Source organism: Oryctolagus cuniculus, chromosome 21 (assembly GCF_051225735.1).
Source record: "Oryctolagus cuniculus isolate XC-2025 breed Fujian yellow rabbit chromosome 21, ASM5122573v1, whole genome shotgun sequence".
Classification (NCBI taxonomy): Eukaryota; Metazoa; Chordata; class Mammalia; order Lagomorpha; family Leporidae; genus Oryctolagus; species Oryctolagus cuniculus.
This window is the reverse complement of record NC_142887.1, coordinates 19,707,350-19,723,752: the sequence shown is the minus strand read 5'-3', so window position 1 is coordinate 19,723,752 and position 16,403 is coordinate 19,707,350.

The following is a 16,403-nucleotide window of genomic DNA, read 5'->3' as shown; positions in this document are numbered from 1 at the left end:
CTGCTCTAAAATGTAGCAGTGAAATTGTGATCACTTGAAACATTTAAAATTAAATTGAAAAGAAAGTGCCCACACCAGAAAGTGTAATGTATATGGCGCTGATTCTTCAGGGATGTGTGAGATCACTCAGTTGGGGTTTCCAGCTCTAATTTCCTAAGCTCCACTAATTTTCTCTTGAGAGGTCAGTTTATTGCTCTTGGATGAACCCTACTGGCTGATTGCTTAATAATGTGGCAATACCTTCTCTCTTTAATATGAGACAGAGGAAGAGGCACCTTCCTAATAGAAGTCCAACAAGGGGAAAGGCTTATTGAAGTCTTCTGGATCCCAATGTAACAACTTTCTGTGTTGATCTTTGATAAGAACTTTTATTTCCAAGTGTAAAAGCCATATATGTCCGTTCTAGAAAGTTCTAGAAAGGTGAGGAAATGAAGAAAGGCATACAGAAGCAGAGGCATCACCCAGTGATACTACCTTAACCACAAGGAGCTGTTTCCTTCCAACCACCTTTCTACATGTGAATATCTTTCTTCAATAAATGCAGTTTTGTTTCCTATTTTTCTCACTCGATGTTATCCGTTGACCAATCTTTGCAGCTATGTTTATAGTCTGCATAACTTCTCATTAAGATTGGTTGCATCGTTATTTATGTCACCATGCCCTGATCACTAGGCTCTTAGGTTATTGATCGTGTTTTTTTGGTGATGATGAAACATGCTATAGGAACATCATTTGTAACCATGAATGCACTGTGCTGACTTCTTTGTGATTCATGATCTTGTTGGGTAGGCGGCAGCCTCTGAAGGAGCAGAGTTGGAAAGTTGTATTAGAAGATTTGGGCCAAATTAACAACATTAAAATTTTTATTCATTTGAAAGGTGATGTAACAAAGAGCAACATGCACACGCACACGCACACGCGCACACACACACACACACAGAGTGCTTCTGCCCACAGGTTCACTCCCCAACTGCTCACAACAACCAGGTGTGGGCCAGACTGAAACTAACAGCCAGGAACTCCATTCTGGTCTCCCACGTGGGTGGCACGGGAGCCCTGGCACATTAGCAGGAAGCTGGATCAGAAGCAGAGTAGACAGGACTTTAACCTGTACCCCAGTGTGGGTTGTTAGCCTTGCAAATAGTGGCTTGACCTGCTGTGCCACAACACTGGTTCCCACAATTAAAGTTTAAGCCAAGGAAATCATCACAAGTTCAATGGACTACATAAATGAGTAGCTTGAAATGAGATGGATTCACAGAGTGACTTCCCAATGTCAGATGGACCCCTAAATGTAGACTATTCATGGGGCGATGCGGAATCTATGAGTGTGTGCTGAAAATCTGTGTCTTTGATCTTAGCTTGTCTAGGATTGCAAACTAAAAGAAAGGGGTGGGGGGAGAGATTGATTTTCTGCTCATCTGTGAAATGCAAGAGAAAGAGTCCTGATCTTTAGGAAATGGTAAGAGGGCGAATGATTTGTTGCCAAATTTTGCATTAGTGTCAAGTACCAGCCTTTGGCAGTCATAAAGTGACTGCTGTGGTCCCAGGGGTTTGCTACAAAAGAACAGTGTCTTTCTGGCTGATATTACTAGAAAACCACTTACCTTTCCAGTTTCCAGCAACTTTAGTCCTCTTAAGGGGGAGGGAAAAGAGGAAAACTAAGGGAAAGGGAATATGAGGGAAGAGATTCTGTACTGTTAATTTCTCAGATCATGACCACTTCAGGACAGAGGAGCACAAAACACAAGTTCTGCTTCTGATCCAGCTTCCTGCCAAGGTGCCTGGGCCCCCGTTACCCATGTGGGAGACCTGGGTGGAGTTCCTGGCTCCTGGCTTCAGTCTGGCCCAGAAATGACTGTTGTGAGCATTTGGGGAGTGAATCAGCAGATGGAAGACCCTCCCCCACTCCCTCCCCCTCCCCCTCTCCCCATCCCCCTCTCCCTTTCCCTCCCCTCCTCTCCCCCTTTCCCTCTCCGTCCACTCCTCTCCCCCCTCCCTCTCCCTCCACTCCTCTCCCCCCTCCCTCTCCCTCCACTCCTCTCCCACTCTCCCCCTCTCCCTCTGCCTCTCCCTCCCCCTCTCCCCCTCTCCCTCCCCTCCTCTCCCCTTCTTCCCCTCTCCCTCCCCTCTTCTCCCCCCTCCCCCTCTCCCTCTCTCTCCCCTCCTCTCCCCCTTTCTCCCTCTCCCTCTCCCTCTCTCCTCCTCTCCCCATCTCCCCCTCTCCCCCTCTCCCTCACAAAGGTAAAGAACTTTTCAACTGCTCAACACGGCCCAACCCTCCAGAATCACCACACATCTAATAGGTGCCTACTGTGTGCACTCACTTCCTATATGCATCATCTCATTTAATTCCTACAGCAACTTTCACGATGTGTCTTTATAAAAGAGGAAAGCTACAATCATACAGGTAGAGGGACCTGTGCAAGGTGTTATAGCTAAGAGGAGGTGTCAGGATCTGAACTAGGTTCTAAGAGAGTTAGATGCACACCCGCGATATTTGATTAGAAAGAAATCACCCAGGAATGGGTATTTGGGATAGGGGTTAAGACATTGCTTGGGATGCCCAAATCGCATATCAGAGGGCGTGGATTCTAGTCTTGGCTCCACTTCCAATTTTAGCTTTCTGTGGATGCACGCCCTGGGCAGCACCAGGTCATGGCTCAAGTATTTAGACCCCTGCCACCCACTTGGGAGACTCAGATGGAGTTCTGGATTCTCAGCTTCTGTCCGACCCAGCCCAGTCTGTTGCAGGCATTTGTGGGAGTGAGCCAGTCAATGAAAGAGCTCACTTGTTCTCTCTCTCTCTCTCTCTCTCTCTCTCTCTCTCTCTCTCTCTCCCCTATTCAAGTAAGATGAAAATAAAAAAAATTTATTTACTTTTTTTAAAAAAAGATTTATTTATTTCTTTGAAAGGAGAGGCAGAGAGAAAGAGAGAGAGAGAGAGAGAGAGAGGAGAGAGGTCTTCCATCCGCTGGTTCACTCCCCAGCTGGCCGCAACTGTCAGAGCTGCACCGATCCGAAGCCAGGAGCCAGGAGCTTCTTCCAGGTCTCCCACATGGGTACAAGGGCCCAAGGACTTGGGCCATCTTCTATTGCTTTCCCAGGCCACAGCGAAGAGCTGGACAGGAAGTGGAGTAGCTGGGTGTTGAACCGGCACCCATATGGGATGCTGGCGCTTCAGGCCAGGGCGTTAACAGTGCTGGCCCCGAAAATAAAAATTTTTAAAAAGACAGAAACCACCCATACCTCAATATAGGAGCCATTGACATTGTCACGCTCCTTCTAGTTCTTGTACCCAGGCTCAATTTTCACACACTTGTAATGAAAATGCACAAACAATTTTGTATCTTGATTTTTTTTTAAAAACAACTTAAGGCTCTACATTAAACCCTTCCTGCACTGTGATTCTCTGCTTAGCCATTTTTTATGACTTTAATAATTTTATGATAATTTAACTGCTTTCCCCTTGTTGGATAAGGTTCGGGATCTGGAGGCATTTTTGTGTTAAAAATGAGGAGGCAGAGAATTCTGTCTACCTTTCCTCTCCACCCTGCCCAGGAAGGCAGCTTGGCTTCATCAGATGAGCTGGAGACATTCACAGCTGTCTGTGCTGGGGGCGGGGCAGGGGGCAGGGGAGGTCTCCTGAAACTGATTTATTTGGAAGAATCTGAACTCCAAACCACTTAGGACCTGAAAGGCTGAGAGCTGATGTAGGGGCCTGCACTCTGGAGTGATGGGCAGTGGGCACACTGGGGGTGATGGATGAGCGGGCTTGGTCTACAGAGGGTGTTAGCAAGAGTGAAATGGAATAGGTAACAATTGCACTGAAGGGGCTGGTGCTATGGCGCAGTGGGTTAAAGCCCTGGCTTGAAGTACCGGCATCGCATATGGCATATGGGCGCCGGTTTGAGATCTGGCTGCTCTACTTCCAGTCCAGCTCTCTGCTATGGCCTGGGAAAGCAGTAGAGGATAGCCCAAGTCCTTGGGCCCCCTGCACCTGTGTGGGAGACCAGGAAGAAGCTCCTAGCTCCTGGCTTCAGATCAGCGCAGCTTTGGTCTTTGGGGCCATCTGGGGAGTGAATCAGTGGATGGAAGACCTCTCTCTCTCTCTCTCTCTCTCTCTCTCTCTGCCTCTCCTCTCTCTGTGTAACTCTGGCTTTCAAAAAAAAAAAAAAAAAAAGAATTGCACTGAAGTGTGGCCTGGACAGGGAGAGCTAAATTTCTGTGTGTGGTGCACCTGTTAAGACCAGAGATTCTGGACTTCTCTCAAGCGGTATCATACTCTATTAGTTATCTTTTTATTCCTTGAAAAACATTTCTTTGGCTACTACATATCAGGTACTATTTTCGGTACTGGTGTTACAATGGTAAGTAAGAGCACCACGATTCCTATTCTTATGGATTAAAAAAGTAGGATTCTTATAATTCCTGATAAAGGAAATAGAATGATGTGAGAGTGACCTAGAGGAGTGGAATACTTAAAAAAAAAAACATTTATCTTATTTAGTTGAAAAGTAGAGTTACTGAGAAAGAGGGAGAGATGAGAGAGAGAGTGAGAGGTCTTCCATCTGCTGGTTCACTCCCCAGATGCCTGCAATGGCTGGGGCTGGACAAGGGCAAAGCCAGGAGCCTGCAACTCCATCCAGGTCTCCCATGTAGGTGGCAGGGGCCCATCTTCCACTGCTTTCCCAGGCGCATTAGCAGGGAGCAGCATCAGAAGTGGAGCAGCCGGGACTCGAACCAGCCCTCCCAGTGTGGCAGGTGATGGCTTAACCCACCAGGCCACAGCACTGGCCCCAGTGGAGTACTTTTGAGGAAGTGAAAGGATGCATCGGTAGATTTTGTTTATCCCTGATGCCACTTTGCACCTTGCTGGCCCCTGTCCTGTGCCCCGGCAGCCTGGCGTGACTGTTCTAGATGAGGGGCCAGCCAACCATGGCCTGCTGGCTGGTTCTGGCAGTAAAGTTTCCATGGCACAGAGCCACACTCATCCCCGTGGGTGTTGTCTGTGGCTTTGCCCGCACTGAACTGCCAGAGCTGAGTAGTTGCGACAAAGACCGTGTGACTCAAACAGTGGGGAATTCTTACTAGGGAAGTTTGCAACTCTACTTCAAAGGGCCTCCTGGACATCTGGTTTCAGATGGATTTGGCCAGCAGAGAGTCTTGGCAGGAGGAGGGAGGGAGGGAGGCGAGGGTCAGGGTGTTTGCTCCCTGGCCGCCTTCTTGCTCAGTTGCCTGGAGCTGTGTGAGTCACTGGGTTGGAGGCCGCCAGTGCTCTAAGGGCAGCTCTCTGCATGGAACCCTCCTTCTGAATTCCAGAGTGCCCCTGCCCTTTCCCCCTTGGGTTGAAGAGGGACAACAGCCCCTCTGTTGCTCCTGGCGTACTGCACTGTCCCTTCCAAGTAAGCCTTCCTCTAATGTTCCCAGTGTGCCAGCTGAGGCCGCCTGGCCCTGTGACTGCTTTAGAATGTCTCCTTGGAGGTGTGGCATCTGAGGGGCTACCTGATGCCTAAGGAATCCGGGTATTTGAAGAGCTAAGGAAAGAGCATGGCTGGCAAAGGGTCCAGCATGTGCAAAGGCCCTGAGGTAGAAAGGAACTCATAGTACTCCAGAGACGGAGTAAGGCCAGCAAGGGCTGGAGATTAGATAGAAGAGGTGAGAACAACTGTCACACATACGGCCTTTCCAGTAATGGGTCTGGGATTTATTATTAGAAAAGTAGGATGGCATTGCAGCATCCTATTGAATATGTGGGTGTGACCCAATTAGTATTCTTTTGTGATAATCAGTCATATGGATTAATCAGTTGTCAGATACAGAGAATGATTGAAACTAGGGAAAGTTCATGGGAAGGATGATTTATTTCATGAACTCCAGGAAGATTTAGAAACTTAGGGCCCAGGACAGGCGGAAGCCAGGGCAGGTGTGAGGACCTCTCCATAGGAAATAAGATCTTCTTGGGACTGGTGCTGTGGCGCAGTGGGTTAATGCCCTGGTCTGCAGTGCTGGCATCCCGTATGGGTGCCAGTTCTAGTCCCGGCTGCTCCACTTCCCATCCAGCTCTCTGCTATGGCCTGGGAAAGCAGTGGAAGATGGCCCAAGTGCTTGGGCCCCTGCACCTGCATGGGAGACCCAGAAGAAGCTCCTGGCTCCTGGCTTCGAATCGTCACGGCTCTGGCCATTGCGGTCATCTGGGGAGAGAACCAGTGGATAGAAGACCTCTCTGTCTCTCTGCGTCTCCTCTCTCTGTAACTCTGTCTTTCAAATAAATAAAATAAATCTCAAAAAAAGGAAATAGGGTCTTCTCATCCCAGCTCCCAGCTTCTCATCCTCCTATGTCTAGGAACCAAATTCTAAGCTGTTGGGAGAGAGTCCAGCCTAACTCAGAGCCATGGGTTGCAGTCAGCTGGTGGCCAGCATGGTGGAGTGAAGGCATTATCTGTTCCTTGATTCGCTCACAAACACTGTGCAAAAGCATTACGTGTGCTGTCCTGGGTGCTAGCAGTGCAAACGGTGCTGAGTTAGAATAGTGACCCTGTCCACGCTCTCATGGAGCTTGTGTTTGTGGAGTGGCCCGTCCTTCAAATAAAAAGGAAATGCAAGCAAAAATATTTCAAGTTCCTTAAAAATGCACAAATGATTTTAAAATTCTCCTCAAAGGAAGGGATTTGAGGTGGCCACGGTCGTACATCCAAAGACTGGACCAAGCTTAATACCCAGTGGGTGTTCGGACAGGACTAGTGATCCGAAAGCCTGGGAAAGATCCCTATGCTGGGGGGCCTTGGGCAGGATGATGTGGGAAGGCCTCAGTGGGATGTGAGAGAAGCCCTGTGGAGAGTGAGGATGTAAGCTGAGTGGGCAGGAGGACTAGGGTGAAGTCAGACAGTGCTTGGGATGCACGAGATGCACGTGTAGGCCTTGGAGACAGAGGGGTGGATGGGCACTGGAATGGCCTCTCCACGGGGGTGTAATTCAAGGAGCACCTCAGGGAGGGGCTGTGGTAGGTGCACCGACTGTAAAGTGACCGTGTTGCCTGGTGAATGACCAAATGGCCATAACCCTCACAGCGGGCATCTGTGACTGATTGTAGTGCTTCGGAGCTGAAGAAGATAAAAATTGTGTCCCTTCCCATACCCCTTCTTGTAGCTTCTGAACTATCTCAGAGCAAAAGCGCACAAGCACTGGATCCCTGTCGCCCGTAACCACAGTACGGAGTGTGCTCCCTCATCCTTTCCAGAGGGTTTTGTGCTTTGATTCTTGCTGGTTGTGGATGGGAGACGTTAGTTTCTTATTGTGGGGTCATGGAGGTTTGCTTGCCCAGGACAAGAGCTGAGAGGGAGGGAGGAGAGAGACAGAGACAGAGACATAGGCGGGTGGGGGGTGATTTTGCAAACTCATCTCAGAAGGGACATTCCATCACTATCACTGTGGGGTGTTGGTTATGAACGTGTCACTGGGTCCGGCAACACTCAGGGGGAGGGGATCCCACAAGGGCCTGGATGAAGGTGGGGAGCACCTGCCACAGCACCCTGTTCAGTCCTGTTTCCATCTCCCTGTGAGGTACTGGAGCTAAGTCACTCGGCCAGCATCCCACGACCAATGAATGGTAGAACTGAGTCTGCTTGCTCATTGGGTCTCTACACGGTTATCCACTTCCCACTGGCCAAATACCAGAGCATTCATGGTGACAGGACTGTCCCATGGGTTCTAATAGGCTTTTAACCCTCTCTTCTTCATTCGTCTCTCATTTAGCACGGGAGGGTTGGCCTCAGGCTCAGAATCTTGGGAAGACAATGGTATCTGGCAGAATGTAATAACATTGTTTGCTTCTAATTGTGTATGCCTCCAGTTTTGGCAAATAAAGTGGCTTTCAGGTGGTGGTAGTCACATAAAAATTTTCTTTCAAACACTTTAAGCTATAAAATACAGTATAATAAAAATTAAGTAGCAAAGGGAGTGTCAGAGACGGCAAACGTATGGAAGGTGATCTGTGGATTTCTCGAATTGGGGAACTGTTGCCTAGACTGTGATACATCTGTGCTGAACACAACCTTATAGATATAGTTCTACCTTTGTTTCCCCTTTGTGTTATGGCCACGTAAAATGCAGCCAAGACAGAAGAAGTAACTTCCCAAGGGTGCATGGCCCCATGATAGAGTCCAGGTGGGGGAATGCAACCCTCATGTTTTCTTTGGTGTTTCTCTTCTCTTGCTTTGGTCTCTGTTACTTACCAGGTTGAAACAGTGTTTCACTCTCCTTGTTCTTGGTCTTACCAGGCTCCTCTCTCCACTCACTGTCTTCTAACTCAGTGTTTCTCAGCCCTGGCACCGCTAACATCCCTATAGGCAGGAGAATTCTGCGTTGTGGGGGCTGTGCACTGGAGGACACACAGAAGCACCACTAGCTCCACCCACCAGGTGCCCGTAGATTCTGGCCTCCAGCTGTGGCAACCGAGGCTGTCTCCAGACACTGCCCCATACCTGCTGTCGTGCCAAGGCGCCCCGTCGGGTACTACTGTTCTCAAACGTTGCTTTGCATTTCCATGGGCTCTCAGCTGCCGCTGAGCTATGGCTCATGTTGCATAACACCGCTCTAACACAGTCGTAAGGCCAAACAATGCTCCAGTGCGATATTTGCAATGAATTACATGAGCCCCTGCGAGGGGGAGGGGGATTCCGGCATTAAACTTTCAGAAGCAAATTGTTCCTGAAGGATAGACTACCCACAATGCAGTTTTACTCCCAAACACTCAGAGCATTAGAGAATGACAGGATAAATCAAATGGAAGTATTTATCCAAAAACACTCATTTCATTATTTGTATTATTTTGCAAAAACAAACAAACAAACAAACGAAGAGCCTCACCTACATGTCTAGCAAGTGCAGCCTGAGAGAAGTCTGTGGAAGGAGCGCTCTTGAACGATGCCTGAGTGTGTTGTTGAGGCTGGGGTGAGCTCAGCCTCTGCTTGGCTGAGAATTAGCCGTTTTTAATTGCTTAAGAGGGCTTCCTGGGAGTGCGGCACAGCACTAAGGGTTTGGGACCATTCCGTGTGCAAGCGGGAAGGATGGTAGTGCCGTCCTAATGTCTTCAATTACCCACGCGTGGGCTTTCCATCCTGATCCAGCAGGAAAGCTCGCGGGCTCCTGGGGAATTTCTGTCTGCGGTAAGGATGAACACTATTCTGGGTCTTTTTTAGCCAATGAAGGTACCCTGTGCTCTCACTAAGGGAAAAATCTCTGTTGTTCTTTGGAGTAAATTTGAAAGTAGGTTTTTCCAAGGCAGAGCGGCAGCGAGCACAGCCTGTGACCCCTTTCTCTTTCTTCTTTCTCCTTCTATCCCCACCAGCTGCCTCCCTCTGCATCCCCCCTTGCACATCCTCGCTTCTTTCTGCCTTTGATCTGTAGGCAAACTGGATATAACGCGGAACAACACACGCGTTTCTTCTGTTTTACGATTTGCACTCTGGGGTGCTTTGCTTGTCTTTCTCGTTCACTTTACAAAACCCCGAATAAGGCAACATGGTTCTGGGAGACGGGGTGTGAAATTGTTCATCAGCTAGAAGAATCCTCAGACATATGCCACTGGCTGACTTCCGTTTCTCCAGGCAGGCAGAGCTGGGGAGAAGCAGAGTTCAGTTCAGGCAGGAGAGAAAGAGGCTTGCGGGGCCATCGGGGCGAAACTTGGCCTGTGCTGTCCTCCTGGTCTCGGCGTCTCCCTGCAGAGGCTGCGTGCGTATGTTAGGGAGCCCGGACTGCGTGAGCCAGACCTCTTCCTGGCTGCTCACCACAACCACCAGGGGGGAGCTTTCCAAAAGAGGCAGATGTATTTTTAGCCCTGGGTTCAAATCCTGGCATCTCTCTGTCTTACACTCCTCCCGTGTGACTCAGATGGAGCCAGCCTGGATCTGGGATCACATGGTTTTGGGGGGACGGTAATGAGTAGAACTAAAGGCACCTTAGCAGGAACTCGGACGTTCCCGACACCCTCCATGACTTAAGGGACTGACGGAGGCCAGTGGTTGTATCATGTAGGGGATAATGGTGCTCAAGACACCCAGCTGAGGCCGGCGCCGCAGCTCACTAGGCTAATCCTCCGCCTTGCGGCGCCGGCACACCGGGTTCTAGTCCCGGTTGGGGCGCCGGATTCTGTCCCGGTTGCCCCTCTTCCAGGCCAGCTCTCTGCTGTGGCCAGGGAGTGCGGTGGAGGATGGCCCAGGTGCTTGGGCCCTGCACCCCATGGGAGACCAGGAAAAGCACCTGGCTCCTGGCTCCTGCCATCGGATCAGCGTGGTGCGCCGGCTGCAGCGTGCCGGCCGCGGCAGCCATTGGAGGGTGAACCAACGGCAAAGGAAGACCCTTCTCTCTGTCTCTCTCTCTCACTGTCCACTCTGCCTGTCAAAAAAAAAAAAAAAAAAAAAAAAAAAAAGACACCCAGCTGAAGATGACAAATCCCTGTTTCCCCAGCTTCCTGATGGGGGGACTTTGCGTGAGGCACTCAGTGTGTGACAGCCTTGGTCTTCCTGCCTGTGAGATGGGAATAATAGCATCAGCCCTAACGAGGTTGCTGTGAGCATGGCAGGAGAGTCGTGGGAAGTGCTTAGCAGGGTGCCGGGCACATAAGTGCTGAGGGCTGAGTACTGTGGACACAGAAAGGACAACACTATTTTTCTCAAGAGGCCTTGAGGTGGCATGACAGAAGCTAAAACCATTGGCATGCTTCAAGTTCGAAGGTAGAAGCTCGAGGGAGGGTGTGATCAAAATCTAAACTCATGAAAGTGAAAATGGAGAAGACATTTATATAGAAGAATGGATGTCCTTTCCCAATCCCCCAAACACTGGGGAAACTCAGCTTAAACCACGAGACAGAATATTCTGATTTTTTGATAGCCACAGCCACACTGTTTCCTTTCTGGTCCTCTAAGTACTTTTGTTCCCACCTCAGGACATTTGCATATGCTGTTTCTGCCACCTGGAATACCGTCTCTCTGATCTTCACATGTTGCTTCCTCAAGTAAGATTCTTTACACATGCTGTGCCTGAGTAGCCACTAAATTGCCACTGCACCATCTTTCCCTCCCCCTCTTGTGTTCTCCAAACTGTTTGAAATAATTTTTTTCAACCACCACCACCACCACCACCACCACCACCATTGCCACCACCACTCCTATCTACTTAGCATGTGTCCCTGTCACTAATATTTCCTGTTGTATCCCAGGTCCTAGAACAGCACCCGCCATGCAGTAAATGATGTTGAGTACACGAATGAGTAAGGGGACATGTGGATGGCAAAGCCGTAATTTTTTTTTTTTTTTTGACAGGCAGAGTTAGACAGTGAGAGACAGAGAGAAAGGTCTTCCTTCTGTTGGTTCACCCCCCAAATGGCCACTGTTGGCTGCTGTGCTGATCCGAAGCCAGGAGCCAGGTGCTTCCTCCTGGTCTCCCATATGGGTGCAGGGCCCAAGCACTTGGGCCATCCTCCACTGCCTTCCCGGGCCACAGCAGAGAGCTGGACTGGAAGAAGAGCAACTGGGACAGAATCCAGCACCCCGACAGGGACCAGAACCCCGGGAGCGGGCGCCACAGGCGGAAGATTAGCCTAGTGAGCCACAGCGCCGGCCAAAGCCGTAATTTTTAAAATTAAGAAGCCAAGGTGTCCAAAGACAAGCAGTGTTGGAATTTGTGGGACCACTGAGATGGGAAACTTCACAGCAGTTGTTTCTCTAGGCGATGACGTGTTTAGAGATGGGGGCTGAGGGTAGCATTGTGGCATCCAGACTTTTCATCACCATTCCCACAGTTGCCAACACCTGGGCAGGGACACAAGGGAGCTCCATAGAGGACGCCGGGATGTAGTGGCCTGGAAAGCTGGGAATAAATGGACGTTGATCTTGGACCAGGCAGACCCACCTCCAACCACGCAGTCAACAATGAAAGCTCTTCTGGATGTGGTGGTCGTGTGCCCTTCAATGCTTTCCTTAGCGCTGGGGCATCAGTGAGGGTTAATTTCAAAAGGTGGCGGCAGTGGACTCGGGGAGCCTGCGTGGCGTTTGCAAAACTGTCCGCAGTGTTCTGCGCTGGAACCTGAGGCTGTCAGGGCGCTGCACTGTGGTGGCGCTGAGCCCGGCTCCCTGGGCGCCCACTGCGGGCAGCTGCATCTGCACTTCCTTTCCTTGGTTGAAAGCACGGGGGGAGGGGCTAAGAACAGTGATTAATACCCAGAGAGCCTCAGCTGGGGCGTCTGGGGCCGAACTCTTCTCCACAAAGACAGGCTGAGCCGGGGCTGCCCCCGTTCACTCACTCATCCCTGATCTACTCAGCAGCTACCAAATCCTTCTGCTATGGGGTCAGTGTGTCCCCCATCCCAGGACCTGGACTGCGACTGCACTGGGAGGACCGTTAAAGAGTGAGAGTAAGTCAAAGTGGGGTCAGCGGAGTGGACTGTGGCCCAGCACGACCGACGTCCTCATGAGAAGAGCTTAGGACACAGACACATGGAAGCCACAGGCGGACGACAGCCATCTGCCGCCCGAGCAGAGAGGCCTCCGGAGAAGCCGGCCCTGCAGATGCTTGGATGCCAGAGCCCTACCCCCCCCCCCCCCCCCCCCCCCCCCCCGGCACGGCGGGGAAACACATGCCTGCTGCCTCAGCCACTCGTTCTGTCCTCTGTGACGGCAGCTCTGGCAAACCAATGCCGCTCCTCTCTGCACGGAGGTAGGCAAGGCCTCTTCCCCTCCAGGGAGGGAGCGCACAGGTCTGTGCCTCTCTGAGCTCCAGCAGTCACTTTAACAGCATGGCTGGCCCACGCCCCCTCTTACTCCCGACCTCTAGTCTATGACGAGGTCCTCTCGGTTCCCGTGTGGCTGGCCCAGGTGCTGTGTCGCATGTGCTTACGGCACCTTGTGCATTGTAGACGCCATGTCCGGTTTCCTGCTTGTGCCTTCTAGGTGTGGGGCGCCGCGCTGTCAGCGCTCTGCCTCTCTGAGGAGCCCCTGGGGGATTCCTTACTGTTCCTGGTCTTCCCTAGGAAATCCCATTTTACACACCGCACGCTGAAGCCTGCCGACAGGGGGTGCTACAGCGGTACCCTCTGCTCTGTGCCGTGGGCAGGCTGCATTCCTGAATCGAGGTCTCGCGCAGTCCTCGCGACCCTTCAGTGTCGGGCTGAATACTTCCGATGATTCTGTCCTGATGCATTGCTAGCGTCTTTCAGCGAATCTTTTTGTAGGGGCATCAGGGTGGGTATCTGTCTGTCTAACCATCCATCCATCCATCCACCTAGCCACACTGTAGATTAGATTTTCTGATGTACATGTTGTATAACATTCAGTTTACAAGCAATTAAACGTATACGATAACTTTTATTGTAGATTCCATACATTAATTTCCACGTGGAAATCTGATGAATCCAGCCACATTACTGGTATTTCATCAAGCGAGCCTACTCCATTTGTTGGTCTGTTAGTCGCTCCTTGCAGGCATTCTGCATGTCTTAGTTTCCAGAACTTCACAACAGTCTTTGGCCTAAGGAACCTGCTTTGTGTTTCGTTTATGTGGATTTCCTGAAGTGGATTCTCTCAGCTTTCGTTTGTCTGAATATGTGTATATTTCACCATCATTATTTTAAAATAATTTACTTTGGAATGATTTCAAACTCACAGGGAAGTTGGAAGGGAAGTGAAAACAATACCCCTATCTCCCTCACTCAGATTCCCAAATTCTAACATTTGTCTGCACTAACTCCTCCGCGTGTTTTTCTTTTCTGTGTATGTATGTATAAGCCCCTTATCATTAGCTTTTCTGAATTGTTTGACCAAAAGCTACAAATGTTGCTTTGACACTTCAAATTCTCCAGGAAGTGTCTCCCCTAAATAAATACACTCTCCCACATCACCATCACATAATCCTTCGAGTAAAGAAATCAACCTTAGTCAACATTTCTGTCTGATCTACAGACTCTGCTCAAAATTCGCCACCTGTCCCCACGAGTGATCTGTAACTGAGTTGCACACTTGCCTCTTTTTTTTTTTTTTGACTGGCAGAGTGGACAGTGAGAGAGAGAGAGAGAGAGAGAGAAAGGTCTTCCTTTGCCGTTGATTCACCCTCCAACGGCTGCCGTGGCTGGTGCACTGCAGCCGGCGCACGGCGCTGATCCGATGGCAGGAGCCAGGTGCTTATCCTGGTCTCCCATGGGGTGCAGGGCCCAAGTACTTGGGCCATCCTCCACTGCACTCCCTGGTCACAGCAGAGAGCTGGCCTGGAAGAGGGGCAACCGGGACAGAATCCGGCACCTCGACCGGGACTAGAACCCGGTGTGCCGGCGCCGCAAGGCGGAGGATTAGCCTAGTGAGCCACGGTGCTGGCCTCACACTTGCCTCTTTCGTCTCCTTCAGTCTAGAATTCTTCCTCAGTTCGTCCCTCTTTCCTGTTCTTTATTTTTTATTTTTTTTTTTTACCATTTTAATTTTATAATTTTCTTGATGTTTGTTTTATGGTTCAAGATAATACCTATCTTAGTAGCTATCCCAAGGGTACTCAGGAAAAAAAAAAGTGTATTTACTGGGGCTGGTGATGTAGCGTAGCAGGTAAAGCTGCCGCCTGCAGTGCCCGCATCCCATATGGGCAATGGTTTGAGTCCCGGCTGCTGCTCCTCTTCTGATCCAATTCTCTGCTGTGGCCTGGGAAAGCAGTGGACGATGGCTCAAGTCCTTGGGTCCCTGCACCTGCATGGGAGACGGGGCAGAAGCTCCTGGCTCCTGGCTTCAGATTGGCACAGCTCTGGCCATTGCGGCCAATTGGGGAGTGAACCAGCAGGTGGAAGACACAGCTCTCTCTCTCTCTTTCTCTCGCTCTCTCTCTTTCTCTCTCTCTCTCTGCCTCTCCTCTCTCTGTGTAACTCTGAGTTTCAAATAAATAAATAAATCTTTAATAAAAAGTGTTTTTACCGCTACAGGGTGGAGTGCTCTATGTACGTCGGTTAAATCCTGTTGGTTGATTGTGTTCAGATCTTCTAAATCCCTGATTTTTTTTCAAGAGAGGAAATTCAAACGGCCAACAGACATGAAAAAATGCTCCGGATTGCTAGCCATCAGGAAAATGCAAATCAAAACCAAGGAGAGCTTTCATTTCACTCCAATTAGAATAGCTCTCATATATATATATAAATCAACAAATGACAGGTGTTGGCAAGGATATGGGGGAAAAAGGTCCCTGGTGTACTGCTGATGGGAATGTAACTGTTGCAGCCACTGTGGAAGACAGCATGGTGGAGATTCATCAGGAATCTGAATATAAACCATACGATCCAGCCATCCCATTCTTGGAATTTACCTAAGAGAAATGAAATCAGCATATGAAAGTTACCTGTACCCCCATGTTTATTGCAGCTCCATTCAGAATAGCTAAGATATAGAATCAACCAAAATGTCTGTAAACTGAAGTCTGGGTAAAGAAATTATGGGATATGCACACCATGGAATACTACATAGTGGGAAACATATAAAATCTTTTTGTTTGCAACAAAACGAATGAAACTGGAAAACATCATACTTAGTGAAATAATCTAGTCCTAAAAGGAGAAATACCGTATGTTTTCCATTACCTGTGGTATCTAATAGGTAATCTACAGAAGTGAAATTGACACGTGGAGATGCAATGACTTTGAAACAGCCCTTGTTTTGACTGTTGAGGAACAAGTGGTTTTTTTTTTTTTTTTGGTACTATTTGTTGAACTGTTTACTCAGTATAGGGTTAATCATGTTATGTATAAAGTTAACTGAAGATAGATCTTAGTATAAATAAGAATGGGAATAGAAGAGGGAGGAGGAAGTGGGGTGAGAGAGCACCTACAGTGTGAAGAATCACTATGTTCCCAAAGTTGTACTTATGAAATCCATGATGTTTATATTCCTTAAATAAAAGGTTTCTGGGGAAAAAAAAAGTAGTTCTACTAGGGAGAGCCATGTTGAAATGCAACTATATTTGTGAATTTTGAAATTCTGCCCTCATGTATTTTGTTATATATTCCTGGTGAATTGATCTTTTTAATCATTATACAGTATCTCTAGAAATTATCTTTGCTCTGAATTCTAATATTAACGTAGCCACTTCTGCTTTCTTAAAAATCCCTGTAACCTACCTATGCCACTGAATTTGAAGGAGTTTCTTTTTTAATGGCCTGTGGTTGCATCTTGCGTTGGTGCCCGTTTTGCCAGTATGTCAATTTCCACCTTATAATGAATGCATTTAGACATTTACACTTAGGGCAATTAATGCTTTGACAGAGCGTACGCCTGCCATTTTATTATTTGCTTTCTGATTGTTTCTTCTGTTTCTCTTTTCTTGCCTTCCTGTGGGTTACTTGAATACTTTTAGATTTCATATTGACTTATTTCTAGTGTTTT